The following is a 13,167-nucleotide window of genomic DNA, read 5'->3' as shown; positions in this document are numbered from 1 at the left end:
TAAAATAGCGTGAGGGTGCAAAGGAAGGAAGATATAATACGTTGTCATGTATTACATTAGGACATGAGCCTACTTTGAGAAAATGTACAATTAACCAATAAAAAAAAGGAAAGACAAAAAAAAGCCAAATGCAAAAATTGTGTAGGAATCTGTAAGTGAAAAACTGAGACTTTTTTTTCCGTGAATCTGGTGTGCTAATTCTCTTTTCAACAGCTGATCTTACAAAATTCCAGATCAAAACCTCAAGAATTTTTGTTCATAATCCCATCAAATTAATTAGTAAATAGGTCTCAACAGTTTTTGGTAGTAATTCACATCCTGAATCTCTGGCACCATCACATTGTAAATCCATTTAGCTCAATTAAGATAAAAAAAAAAATTAAAAATTGAGGACTCTGCACAGCTCTCGATGACCACTGCAGGTAAAATACCATTTTGGGTGCATAACTGTGGTTCCTAAATGAATTCAGAATACATCAATTAAAATTAATTTTCAGTTGAATTAGTGAATTGGTTCACAAATATGGTATTAGAAAGAGTATGAAAAGAAGGAAATTGGTTTCCACAACAACCAGTTCCACTGACATTACCATGATCATCTAAATAGCAGAACAATATCTGGGACATTTATCTCCACTCAACACCTCTATGGAGCAGAAATAACAAGTGTTCTTTTCGTACCCACAGATTTTCTCTTGGATTATCTGGACCCTAAATTCCAGTAACAAGAGGCTGAACTCCCAAGCACAGATTTCTGGATTTAAAAAGAAAAGAAAAAGAAAAATCCATCAAAATTTGATAAACAAAAAGCCTTTATAGCTTTGCATAGTTCAAACTTGCAAAGGAAACCACTGCAGTGAATGATTTACAAGTAACTTCATTTTCCCTCAATATTTAACTCAAATAATGTTTAAAATGAAAGTCATTTAAATAGCTCAATATCTTCTTTGCAAGACTATGATCCGTTTTGAAGCAGTGAATTAAATCCATTTATTTCAGTGAAAAAGATAAAGTCCTGATACTAGGGCAATTTTAACAGCACGGAAGGCAGTCTAGTGGAATATGCTACCTGGAAACACTGTAGCCTTCTTCTTGGGAGACCTCTTAGAAAAACCTCTTCTTTGAGTGGAAAACAAGGTATATTTAGCTGTGTCATCGGCCAGCAGCATAAGCCAACACATTCTCTTCCAGCCCAGTGACTGGAAGACCATAATGCAAAGAAATACTTAAATCCTGGACAGATAACTGCTCAGTGCAAACTCCAGCACACAGAAGTTCCCTACATGTTAAGTACAGCCCAGCAGATTCAGAGAAATGAACTATGTTCAGCCTTAACACACAAGGGGTTTATTTCTATTTACCTCTCAGCCAAGGGCAGTTGCAGGGTTTCTCAAGAAAGAAGTGGAAACACTCAGTTACAGCAGGTGAAGATCTGCCTACTAGCCTACCTGAAGAAGCAAGAGAAGTATCTTGAAATTTACCCTGTCTTTCAACAGGAAGAGTTAGTTTCACAGCATAACTATGTAAAGCCCAACTTGCAAGTTGGATTGACTGTTCTTAGCACTTTCATACTAACTAGATGTCCCTTGACCCGTCTCTAAAGAACAAGGAGAGGAACATGGGACCCCAACCAAAAAAGCCAACCACAGTGTCACTTCAAGGTGACTCCATCCCCAACACTCAGTAAGACCAGGCTGTCACTGCTGTGTACCATCCTCAGAAGTAAGTGGTAATAGTTTCCTTGCTCTTGAGCTGGCTAGGGTTATTTTTTGACACTTCTAACTGGTCCTCTACTCTTACACTGGTTTTAGCAACAGTCCTTAAACTTTGCTTTATAATTGTGAACATGTTGAATGAGCCCTTTGAGCCTCCACAAGTGTAGATAGAAGTTAAAGTCCATATTTTTCTTTTATATAAGCTCCAAATGAAAAACTTCTCAGTGAAAAGGCAGCTAAATACATTAGCTGAGCAAAGACAGGATTGTGTTGTTCCGAGATAATGGTCTGATAGCATCCCATAATTCCCAAGCGTTGCATATTCCACTGTCCCCGTTTACTCACTTGCCACTCTACTTCCTACACCGGAAGACACTTTCCAGTTCATACACAATCAGCATTTAACCCTTCATTCCACACAGCATCCCTTAATTTTTCAAACTGCTCACTGCAACTCACTCAGCAAAAGCCTGTCCAGCGGGCTGCCAGTCGAGCAGGGCCGCACAGGAACAGGCTGGGTTTGCACGCTTAGTTAGAGCCTCCTTGTTACAGTCCAAGCGTTAGCTGTAACTCACAGGCTGTTCAAACAGCCTTGGCTCTCATTCCAAGCCTCTGATGAGCAGGGCATCAGAAGTGAGTCAGCTGTCCTTGGGGAGGCTGAACTCCCTGTATGTGCTGTTCTTTGGACAGTGATTCACATCATCTGACATTTAATCACTGAGACCAATCTCCGTCCATGTGAGTGCCTCTCTTCCATTTCAGTACAAAATCCAAGAGACTAACCTGTCTGACCAAGCAGTGGAAGAGAGCAGAGCAGTATAAGCACCAGAGGGAGCAGTTATAACTAAAATACCTTAAATGCCTTCCAGTCTGAAACTGTCTCAGAAAGGAGAATGAAAGTGGAGATGAAGCAGAGTACCTAACAGCGAAATAACACCTACCACAAATTTAAAAGTGGCAGCCAAAACTCCCTGTTTACCTGCCACTGTACTAAAAGGTTTGACCTTTTATTTCACCATTACTTTCTCAATAGGAACTTTTAAGGTTTTATGCTTTGAAACACTTAGGACTGAAACAGAAACAGAAAAGATAAAGAAATTAGATCTAGATCACACTGTACAAAGTACCCCAGGGTTTTAGTGTCCTGGATGGATAAGCTAACAGGAATCTTGCATTCATAGTCAGAAAATCTATTCAAGCCTAAATATGGAGAATCATTTCTACAGCAGGAAAATGCTGGTGCTTCACTGGCACCAGAAATACAATGAAGTCAGAGCTACCATTTTCAATTTCTATTAAAAGAAAACATGCAAGAAGTATGTTAGGTGTTTCCTGGTTTTAACCAACAAAATTATTATTCTGGAGGGTGCTGCATGCAGTGAAATGGAGCTATATATTTTAGCAATGAAGTGCCTAGGCCAGGACAATCTTCCATTTTCCACACAGCCTTTGAAACTCTGGTGCACCAATCAATTGCATTTTCTAGCTCCTGGCAACCTGCATTATACAGTCACAGAATCCTAACACTGTATCTTTTGAAAAAGAGGAACTTTTTTTGTGATGTGTGTGCTTGGCTGCTCCAATTTATCTGTGGTGTGACGTTTGGGGAACAGCCACAGTTCAGCTGTTAGCAGCTTTCTGAAACATTCCCCACACTGTCCCCATTGATGACACATGCTGCTAAATTTGACTGCAGATAAACCTGAGATGCTTAAAGAGACTTTTTGGTGAAGGAATGACTCCATAGCTTCAAGCAGAGGGTGTAGGGAGCTCCTAGCAACTCCAGCAGCATTTAATTCTTCTGGAGGAAAGCAGGCCTTCATTGTTCAGGCAGGTAAATAACAGACCTCTTTGGAAAAAAAAATGGTATCCTGTGCTTTCTCAGACTGTTCTGTGGTGGTGTTCATTTATCCGCCCTTGTGGTTTTTTGAGGTCTATCAGGAAGCTCTTGTGCCAAAAAGCACACTACAGGTTCAGCTATCTTGTTCTCTGAATGCAAACTACACCTTAGAGATGTTCCTCCTCTCCAGGGTCACATTCAGAGTCCATGTAAAACATGCCATTAAAGATTCAGAATCACCATATTGATGACAGATATCCAGAACTAGTGAAAAGAAAACCTGCATTTTTATACATGCGGGACCACAGATTGACACTTCCATATTCATTCCTTTGTCTTCCAATAAAGCATTAACAAAGATAGGCTGCAAGACTGATGTTTTCAGCACAGAGACCTGCAAAGCAGAAATGTAAAACTATCAAATCATTTCAACATGGCCTGCATGTAGGTTTTAGAGTACGAGGATTTTCTGCAGTTATTGAGCGAGATTGTATTAAAGTAACTGAATAAAAATTACTCTGAAACTTCTGTAACCACTATTTTTATTTCCTATGCATCAGAAAAATAGGCAGAAAATAAGGCATGCAGTTGTGGTGAATTGAAAAGGTATGTCTTTAAAGGGAACTAAATGTAAGATAGACACTTCAGTCATGAAACATAACCATTGCATTTCTGACACTGTCCCAGACTTAGAGCATGCTTCTATTCTCTGGTACAAATTTTTATAAGAATAGACTTTTAATCACACATTCGCAATATGATGCAGATCACGCCAACTTCATTACATCTCTGGTATGAGAATTGGCTGATTATATGATAACAAGTCTTCTTTCACACTTAAAAAAACACAATATGTTAATATAAGCCACATTTGCTTTTTGAACATTTTAGCTGTCTGGTGCGAGGGAAAGCCCTGGAAGGAGAGAGACTGCATATCTCAAGAGAGTCTACTTAGACATGTTTTTTTGGTATAAGTCTATTTTAGTAAAGTACATTGCTCATTATGGTGTTTCCAGATGTTCCCTTCTTCCTTGCCCTCATACCAAGTATTCTATATTCTTTTTGGATTAGGACACTTCAGGGGACGTGTTCAAGGACAGAGGGCACTTCTGACATAACGAGGGCCACACAGCTGATTAGCACACTTGCTGCTCTACACCCACGCTCTGCCAGTATATGTCTGCTACATAACAGCCTGGAGTGCCTTGGAGCAGCAGGGAGCTGCCAGAGAGAAACCACCAGAGAGGCCTCGTGGGTGGTCAAAAGAAAAAGATAACTTGAAATAGACAACCGAGAAATACAGAGCAATTCCAGCTCAGACTAAATTCCAATTTCCACTTAGCAAAAAATCAGGGTTTATATGTAAAGGGACGCACACCCCGTGGAGATCATTTCTGAAGTATGTTAAAGCTTCACAGTAGATGTAAACACTGAAATCCACAATCTTTTGTTTTATCACCACAGGTTCAATAGATTTTAAAAGTGCAGGTGCAGAAGACAACAAGTTATACACTTTAGCTGCTGTCGTGGATGAAAAACTGAACAGAACCCAGCCATGTGCCCTGTCAGTCCAAGCGGTCAACCATATCCTGGGCTGCATGAAAAAAACCATGGCCATCAGGTCAAGAGAGTTGATTCTAACCCTCTGCTCTGCTCTCATGAGACCCCCACTTGGAATACTATGTCCAAGTCTGGGGTCCTCAGTACAGGAAAGATATAGAGCAGTTGGAGCGAGTCCAGAGGAGGGCCACAAAGATGATCAGAACGCTGAAGCACCTTGTGGGAACTGCACCTAAGAGTTTAAACACACAGATATCCATTTATCTCTTATCCAAACATTATGAATGGAGATTCATATGGTTTGTATGAGAAGCAGGCAAAGGAAGAAGCCTTGTTGTGGAAGGACAGCCCTGTTTTCGCTAGATACTGCTGAATAAACAGATGTTTATGCAGATTTTTGAAGGTCACAGTGCCTGGAGCGAGACCTTTTGCTTCATTAACTTCATTAACTGTGAAATGAACGTTAAAGCTGACACCCCTAAATACAATAAGAAAAAAGGAGCACATGGCTAAACATATATTTCCATAGTACTTGACTGTCCACCCAAATAATGTTAACCATCATCCCTGAGAGGTAACTGCTAAGATTGTGGTATAAAGGGTAGAGAGGAAGTTACAGGATGAGGCGGGGGGGGGCAGGGAAGGGGTGTGGAGAAGAAATTGAAAACCCCTAAGAGGCAGCCAATGGGCTATGCTCCTTCTCCATCACCCAAGACAGGGATGCCTTCTTGGCAAGCAATTACAATTTTACCTTTTTGGTGAGAATACCCAGAAGAGTATTTTGCTAGCATTGCAGTTATAACCGTAGGAATATAATAGTGCTACTGCAGTAAGCGCATTTATCAGCAGCAATCCCAAACTCTTTAATAAAGAGTCTGAGATATCTGTTGCTTTAATAAACTTTCTATTAGTTTTGACTTTGTGAAACTGTCTCAGTAAAAGTCCTTTGAGGGCTCAGACAAACGCTGACTCTGGTATGTGGTTATGTGTATAATCCTTTAGATAAAAAGAGTTGACCAAGTCTTGGTCAACTGGACCTAGCTGCACCCAGGCTCCTCTCTGAGATGGAGTACAGAAAGCAAGGGGTTCATTTCTGAACCTCACGACACAAAAGAGGGCTTCCCTCAACTACACATCTGAGACTTATCTTTAACATGACCCACCTGCCCTGTGAAGACAGGCTGAGAGAGCTGGATTAGTTTGGTCTGGAGAATAGAAGGCTCCAGACTTATTGCAGCCTTCCAGTACCTGAAGGGGCCAAAAGGAAAGCTGGTGAAGAAGTGTATCTATAACAGGTATTGTAGTGGTAGGACAAGGAGTAATAGCTTTAAAGTCAAGGAGGGCAGATTTAGATCAGACATTAGTAAGAAATTCTTCCCTGAGAGGGTGGTGAGGCCCTGGCACAGGCTGCCCAGAGAAGCTGTGGCTGCCCCCTCCCTGGCAGTGTTCAAGGCCACGTTGGATGGGGCTTTGGGCAGACTGCAAGTGAAGGGTGTCCCTACCCATGGCAGAAGTTTGGAACTAGATGGGCTTTGGGATCACTTCCAATTCAAACCAGTCTGTGATACTGTGATTCTATATGGAGTTAAAGTGAATATGTTGAAAAACATCCACAGACTTGTAAACATACTTGCTGTATAAGCCCTCTTTTCTATCACAAGTGCATTTTGGTGACCAAAGTCACCACCATAATAAAGGTTTTATATCTCATTTTTCCAAGTTAAAAGTTTGAAAGTCTCAAGTAAGGTTTTACTGTTGATTGCTCCTGCAGCAACAGTAATAGGTGAACAAAGATACATTGAAAGTTGAAGACTCTGATGAGAATATCAACTTCTGTTGATTTTTACTTAAATAATGAAAGAGTTACTACCAAAAAATACCAACAGTGTCCCAAGTTTGATCATGGAACAAGTGTATTAAAATGATGTCATAAGGTACCACGTCACGACCTGAAAGCACCTATATTAACATCCATCAATTTGTATTATTTCTATTAATCCTTACCTACTACACAGTGATAAATACACACACAGAGTGATAAATACACACACACGTAGACAAATACACACACACGTAGACAACTACAGAGGATGTGAGAGTCTACCCTTACAATACGTCTATTTATAGCTCTTTGTTTATGTACCCATGGTGTAGTGAATATTCTCAAGACCAATGTATGTCATGGTTCTGCAGCTAAAACCAGAAAGTATACATTAGTAAGATATTTTCAGAGATCTATGAATATCTGGAAAAATATCTGGTTGAACTCCAAAAATAATGTCAGTGTAAAGCAGAAACCCCTACCCCTTTTATGTCTAAAGTTCATTCTGAATTGAATGATTTTAAGTCTGAGTGACACCCAAAGGGAACATGTCTAGTCAAAAGAGAACTAGAAAGAAACAATAAATTAATTTATAGCAAGATTTCCGATCTATAAGGCTCTGACATTAAGATTTGTGACCTTCAGCACTGTGACTAAGATAAATCTTTCAGTGAATAGCAAGATTCAGTGAACAGCAAGACCTTCTGTAGGATCAATACTATCTGTGAATTCATATCACATTCAAGCATCACAGTTTCAGGTTAAAGAAATAGGACATATCCTTTGAAACAAGCAAAAACATAGATTATGGTGGTAAGATTCACTTACATGGAGGTTCCATTGCATTTAAAGAGGCTGTATCCACCTGTTAAATTTAAATGTTTTATCAATACTATTGCTTCCTCTGTTAACGAGTTTTTTGGGGACTGGATAGGAATCATTATGCATAATGGATTTTCATGATGTGGATGGCATAGAAACCTGATAAGATACTGGGACCCCAGCACTAGTCAGCTCTTCTCTCTGTGCCCAGAACAACACATAGAGAAAGAAGCAGGTCATATTGCCAGCTGCCTGCTTCCTTAGATATTAAACACTGCCTACTTGGTGTTGTTGCTTCTTCAGTCACGTTCACCTGGGAATATGCTCAATAAAACATGATTTCTGACAAAAGTAAACTACATCATGATCTACTCATACCGTGGCAGCACACAAGTAAATCCAAACTTTGGCCTGGGACATTAAAATCACTTTAGATAGCAGCTTTCTACATTAATATTTCTGCCACAGTCTTGTTAATTGTCACAAAAATAATAGTATTTTCAATCTGGATGTTAAGTTGTTTGCATAAATATAGATTTAGAGTAGTGTCAACCAAGGTCGAAAACTGAGACAAAATGAGATGCTACAGGGAGACTAATTTGGCTCAAGCAAGAAAACTTGAACTAGAACTGTAAACTTTTTTTTTCCAGCTTCCTGGAGGCACACAGAGTCAGGGACAGTTTTCCTCTCTGAACAAAAATTTCTCAGTTCATAACAGAAATTTTATCTCCATGTTTTGGGTTTGTGTAGCAACGTTTAGTTTTGGAAATTGGAGTGAAGTTGAGCCTGGGAAGAAGGAAGGGCTGGCAGGAAGCTGATATAAAATTTGGATTTATACCTCATTACACTTCACTAATTTGCTTTGTAATAAATGTTTTTCTGAGCTGAGTCTGTTTTTACCATTGTAGTAATTGCTAAGTGATCTCTCCCTGCTCTTATCTCAACCCATGAGCCTTTCATTATATATTTTCTCCCCTGTCCAGCTGAGGAGGGGAGAGGATATAGACACTTGGTAGAATAGACCTAGTCAGAGTCAACCCACCACATTCCTCACGACGACAGACAGAAAAGAACTGGTGCAGCACTATTATAATGGTTTGTCACTTCAGGCATCCATTTCGGATCACAAGGCCATTCCTTTCTATCCTGGGGAAGAGCTGTGTTTACCTCCACCCCCGCTCTGCTCTAAAAGCACAAAAAGTGACAGACAGAGCTTTCTTCATTCCTTTTTTTAAAGACAAGGAAGGTAGAGGAGAAAAGTCTGTCTTTCCCCCATAAAACGAGCTCTTAACTGGCTTTCATTATTTATTTTTTGTCAAGTTCTAGTAGTGATGCTTAAAACAACCCAGAAGGAAAACATTTTTTGAAAATACCACCACATTTGTACCAAGAAAGTAGCTGCTACACACAATACTGAGTGCATAAAGTATGTTGATTCCTATCTTGAGGCATGAAGTACATGAGTTCTGGTTATTTCTTCACTCACCTATAGACATATGAGACATAAAGACAGCTGTCTGCTGTTAATAGACTAATTCATTCCTGGTAGTGATTGTCAGAAATGGGTCCCCTGAAGTGGTATCTTTTTTCCTTGTCACTTCAGAAGGAATGACACATGGGTTAATTAGCAATTTATGCAGCATTAAGTGCTTGTTGCTTGCAAACATATATTGAAAACCTTGTAAAAATAGTTACAGCTTCTAGCATTGACCTCTCTGGAAAACGCTGAAGAGAATTTGCAAAGAAAACACCCCGAACAGTCCAGTGAAAGACACTAACTTAAGAAGTACACTTTATGTATTAATAGCCTTCTAAAAGCTTTCCCCTGGCCCTTCCTTAATTTCCCAAGGCTCCATCACATTTCTGAGGGGAAGATTAAACTGTCATGAACAATCCTACACAATCTGCTTGGCCAAGTTCAAAAGAGACTCTGCTGAACAACACAAGCCATCAAGAGCAGTGTGCCACTCTTCTAAACAAGGTTGATGTGCCAAAAACCCTAATGCAGTAAGAGCTCATGTTTCATAGACATGAAGATGGCTGCATTCAAATACAGTTTGAAAGTGTGAACATATGAGTTACAAGCTGAAGTCAGCACAGGATCAATATCTTAGAAGCAAAAGAAAAGAAACAGAACTGGATGGAGAATGGATAAGCAAGAATATGAAATTTATGCAAGGCAATCTAGTAGAAGTTAATGTCTGCTTGCTATCATTGCTTCTTGTCTCAACTTGGTTTTTAATCCTTTTTTGTCCAAAAGGGACTTTGAAGCAGACTCCAAAAATGGCACACGTAAGCATAAATTACACTCTACACTCTCCAGATGCAAGCACAGCATAGATCAAAAATGGTATAAACCTAAAAAAATGTTAAGTGTTGATAAAGTTAGTGAATAAACATCCAGCTCAGTAAATATCAGTGCTAACTGGAAGTGTGGCCTGTCCCTTAACTACGTTTCCCATTCATTTAAGACAACATCCCAAAGGCTTTCCCAGCAATAGGGATGTGTTATGAGACATTCACACAATTCAGGCCAATTAAGATAACTCATACCACTTTCATCAGGTGCTTAATCTTGCCCAGCTGACTTTGCCTGAAGCAATATGAGAACCAGTTTTACAATCTTTCAGCAGCTGCCTTGTAGGTCTGTACTGGAGACAAGATGATGAGCAATACAGCCGGTCTGTGTCTTCAGCTGGTGTAGCTGGATCCAAAGGAAGGCATTTGTTGCCTTCCTCAGACCCCCTCAGCCGAAAGACAAGGGAGCTCATTAAAAGCTTAGCTTTGACAGCATATTAGGTTGCATAGGGAGCTGAAATTTTCTTAGTGATTTCTGGTATACTGCACTACAGAAAATTATCAGAAACAGAGCTATGGTCTGTTCTGCCTCTGTATGTTGTTTCACCCAGAGCATACCCTCTTCCTCACCTTAGAGCAGCTATCCCTGGCTCCGAACCTAAGAGGCATTTCTGCAAGATCTTACAATTTTTCTTCAAGAAGTGTGTAGAGAATTGGTATTAAATCCCACATAGGAGAATAATCCTTAACACATACAGATTTTGGGACTAAGGAAGAACAAATCATTACTCTTTATAAACAAATTCCAACAAACAGGCCTCATTAGAAGTAGACACAACACTGTCTTCCCTTTACTTTGGTTATTTATTCACATTCCTTAGAGTACATTTCTTTTTCACATAACAGCAGAGCAGTTCACATGCAAAAAGGTGTTTATTAGGCTTTTAAGTGAATTTGCAGAAGTACTGGAAGGTCTTTTCCAACCTTGATGATTGTTGGTATGGGCTGTAAGTAAATATGCTTACAGAGATTAATATGCATTGTTCATTGTAATGTTATTTCACCTTCATATAGCAAGTGAAAAAAAAGAGACAGTTTAAAAAGAAATATTAAGATGACATTAAATGAATAAAAACCTAGGCCCAAAAAACACTGGCAGGGAGTTCATCCTAACAGCTGGACAAACACTATGTTTTATAATTAAAATATAGGGTCTGGTGTATTTCTATTCTTGACTTGATTAAATTTCTATCTAGAGAATAATAACCAAGCCAGCCATGTTAAAGCAGAATTATCCCTATGCAACATTTAATTAATCAAATACTTACCAAATGTGTTAGCTAATTGTCAGAAAGACTAAATGAGAAAGTGAATCTCTTTCAATCCCATGAACATTCTAGATACATACAACAGGATGTATACTCAGAATTTCCCCCCCCCCCCCAAAGAAATCAAGCTCTCCCATAACCTTAAAATTTCATCACAGTAAGCATTTACTAACAAATCAGAGAAAAACAAAAACTCCAGGATTTCTCAAATGAGCAAGTCTGCAATGAAAGCAAGAAAGCACACAGCTCCTACTAACTCTTAGTCACCAGGGCTCTGTGGCTGCTCAGCTTGGGGTTGCCACATTACACCAGCTATGGGTTTTCAGTCTTTTCAAGACTGGAAGTTATGCATGAGATTTCATTCTGTAGTCCTGTTTCTCCTCCTTCTCTCTCTTTCTCCACTTATGTTTGTGGGTTTTTATTTGTTGTTTGTTTGTTTCTTTTTCTTTAAGCTCACAATTGATAAAAACACAAGGGATAAATGAGGAGGAGGAAAAAAAATAAGTAGAAAGAAACACACTTATTTTGTTTAAGTTAAGATTAACGTTAATTTTCTGGATATGGAGAAATGCAAAAGAAGCTACTGAAATGTCTTCTAAGAAGACAATTTTAAAGTTTTCAGTGAAAAACTTACAGCTTGATCTGGGCGATTCTTACTATTCAGAAATACCAGGAAGGCTACTTTCATACTTATTAGGCAGGGGGAGAACTAATAAATCTGTGGTATTTTTAATGATTCCCCTTCACCTTCAAGCACCTCTTATTTGAAAAATAGATGTTTGCTCATGGAACAGCCAATTTCTCCTTATTTTAATGGTTTTGTGTCTATCTAAAGCTCTTTTATATGCCATTACCACTGAAGTTATAAAAAGCTTAGTATATTGCAATTATTAAGACACATATTTCAGCCCAAAATTGCAACAGAAGAAAGCCAAGAAGCAGCAAGTCTTCTTCCTGAGCAGGAAAGAAAGAGAGAAATTACAAGTAACCTGGTTCAGTAGGGCAGAGAAACATGAATGTATTTTATTCCAATAAATGATTCCTCTGAGGAGTCTTAAGACCATCCAACATTTGTTTCAAAGAGAAAAACTTTAGGTACTATGCACTCAATTGCAAAAGATTCATACTAGTGAATTCATACTAATGAACTACATGCTAAGTTGTCACCATTAAAATATGTCCAAAGGTTACAAAGTATCCAGTTTTTCAATATGTGATAGTTTGTCAACTTCAGTCTTTTAGAAATCACAGAATCATAGGGGTTGGAAAGGACCTTGAGAGACAATTGGTCCAACCCCTCTGCCAAATCAGGTTCCCTAGGACAGATCACACAGGTAGGTGTCCAGACAGGTCTTGAATATCTCCAGAGAAGGAGACTCATGTGTGGTTCATTCTCAACTAATTTTACATTATTAATTCTGGATGTTTCAGAATATTATTTTTTTCCCACCTCCTATGACCAGCAGAACATAAAAATATTCGTACCATCTTGTGCAGGAGGTAGTCATTGCAAATAAATCTCATTTTGCTGTAAATTGCAAACCTTGTCATTCTTTTGCAAGCCATTTTCTAATACAGGTGCATCATTTGCAGCCAGATACCAGTATCAAGAGCTCACTCTGCAACCAGCCAGTCAGTGAGAAAATAACTTGGAAATGGTATAGGACAACAGATAACAAGGAATGTTCTTTAATAGTTAGTTATACAACCGTAGCTGCATTTTCTGGATCAATAGCATTTCTCTTCCAAGTTGGAAACTTCTGATTTCAGACAGCTTAGTGC

This window comes from Gallinula chloropus (assembly GCF_964237585.1).
Source record: "Gallinula chloropus genome assembly, chromosome: Z".
In the NCBI taxonomy this organism is placed as follows: domain Eukaryota; kingdom Metazoa; phylum Chordata; class Aves; order Gruiformes; family Rallidae; genus Gallinula; species Gallinula chloropus.
The sequence above is the reverse complement of the archived record's forward strand: the minus strand, read 5'-3'. Positions refer to the sequence as shown.